A 2,520-nucleotide genomic window follows, 5' to 3' on the forward strand; every position below is an offset into this window, starting at 1 on the left:
TCAACCTCTCATAGCAGTTCACTGTCTTTGGTCCCTGAGCCTTGCCTCTCTACATCCAGAGCATAGCCACCATCAATCAAGAAAAGAATTCTCCCTTATATAACTCTTCAGCTATTGAAGTAGATACTTGATGCCTCAAAAGCAATTTGGCTATGGAGACACACTTGCAATCACTAGTAACTAAAGGACGCATAGATGGTGCCATGTCTCACAGTCCATAGGATTTTTTTTTTATTTTCTTGCCATAATAATTTAAGCATGGAAATCAGAGGAGTGGGAAGAGAGCAGATTGCAATGGAATCCCATGTACAATATAAAATAATGCAGTGGCTCTTGAAATTCATGTGCTTCAGGATTACTAAAGGTACTTGTTAAAATGGTAGAGCCCTAGCTCCCACTACAAGATGCTGAACCTGTAGGTCTATAATGGAGCCTAGGAATCTGCATTTTTCACTGGCACTCCTGATCCATGGACTACTCCTTAAGAAGCATCGAGATAGTGCTCACGATCCACTTAACACAAAGCCTGGCACGTTACAAGTGCTCAATAGTTACTAGCTATAATTACTAAGAATCAGTGCTAATCCCAACTTCATATATTCTACTTAAACTTGACATTTTGCCAAGTGAAAATTGCACATGGGTTTGAAAGTGTGGTAGCAAGCCAGACCCGGTTTAATGCGAGGAATGAGAAATGAGAAGAGGGATACAGGACAGAGACAGTCTAATTTGTGTCCTTCTAATGATCCCAAAGCCTTTGATGAAAATTCTTGAGCCTGAATTACCACTCCCCATTCCAGAGTATCAATAGCTCTGAAAAGATAGCTCAGGAATATTTGAAACAGTTGTGTATGGACCAGAAATGTCCAAAGTAAAAATACCCAAAACACTGGCAATTTCATTTTTCTGTGTCAGACACTGAAAGCAAAACAAGGTTATATGCTTTGTAGGGCAAAGCAGGTCCCAAGTAATTAGGGAGCTTTTAAATGGCTGAGTCTACCAACATTAAAACAATATAGGGAAAGTCGATCTCAAACCTGATTGGTTGCTGTGCTTCTGTGAGTCTTGGCTATTCTGCTGAAGATGTGGGCTCACCACAGGTGGCTGGAGCTAACTGTGTCTACTTAACACTTAGGATCACTCTTCACAATAAATAGAATAGCCCTTCTGGAAATCTGTTTAATTTGCATGCTCCTGAGTATAGGACAAAGCTCTATTGTTTAAAAGCATAAATAGCAAACGCTTTGTTCTTCCAAAACAAGAGGGAAACTGTAGATCTATCCAAAATCACTTGGTCTTAAACTGTGTAAGGATGACAAGAATGAAATATTATTTTAGGCTGCCCAACAGCATCAGTCATTCAATCTCCTCTCCTGACTTCAGAAAACAATGACTCAATATGGCCTTTTTCTGACAGACTACAGCCTTAGGAAAATACTTTTCCTGTATTTAAACCAACAGAAGCTATTCAAAGACCACTTAGTTTTCTTTCTTTGAAGCACGGGCATAGGAACACAGCTGTTTGTACTCATATAATGAAAGGAAAATAGAAACCGTGAATGATTTTTAAGAATCAAAGTATTTTTTTTACTCCATCCCAGGTGCTTAACATGTGTTTTTTTGCTTATTCCCTCAGTGACCTGTAAAATATTGATATTATCATCTCCATTTTACCAAGAGTAAGAGAGGTTAACTATGTTTCCTAAGGACACAGAGGTGATAAGTGGCAGAACTGGAAGTTAAATAAGAAATAAAGTAAAAGTAAAAAATAAGTAAAAAATAAAGTGAAAAATAAGAAAGAAAATAAAATAAAAAACCTCCCATATTTCCAGTAACATAATTTTATATAAATGTGATCGTTCGTTTCATAATCTGCTGTGTACCACTAAATATTTTCTTACACCGTATGTAAAGCTCTATAAGGTCATTTTTATCGACTACACAGGATTTCCTGGAAGGTATTTACCATAACTGACTATGCCGGTCCCCCACTGATGAACATTAAAGTTATCTCTAAGTTTTCCGTATGAATAAGCTTTTGCAAATGTATTTTTACATTTATGTAGTTATCTCCTTAGATTAAGTCCCAGACTGAAAACTGCAAAGAGACTGTACATTTTACATTTCAGTACATATCACCCAACCACCCTCTGAAAGGTTGTATCAGGTAACTACTTGAGTGTGCCCATTTCTTCACACTCATAGGCAAACCAGGCTTAACCAATCATTTACATTTCTGCCAAAATGATAGGAAGAAAATGAAAGCATTATTTTTATTTGCATTTCTTTCATCATTAGAGAAGTTAGACATCTTTTCCTATGTACTGGCCTTTGCAATTCTTACAGAAATTAATTACTCCTATCCTTTTTTTACTTTTCTACTAGAGTCTGACTCCAAATTCATTGCAAATGCTTTCTCCTGCCTCTTGCTGCTTTTTCATTGTGCTAATGTATTGGAGACTTTGATCTCTAGCCAAGAAAACTTTGGCAGGGTGATTACTCAAGTTCCATAAAACTTGT

Source organism: Pteropus vampyrus, unplaced genomic scaffold (genome assembly GCF_000151845.1).
Source record: "Pteropus vampyrus isolate Shadow unplaced genomic scaffold, Pvam_2.0 Scaffold1000000561, whole genome shotgun sequence".
Classification (NCBI taxonomy): domain Eukaryota; kingdom Metazoa; phylum Chordata; class Mammalia; order Chiroptera; family Pteropodidae; genus Pteropus; species Pteropus vampyrus.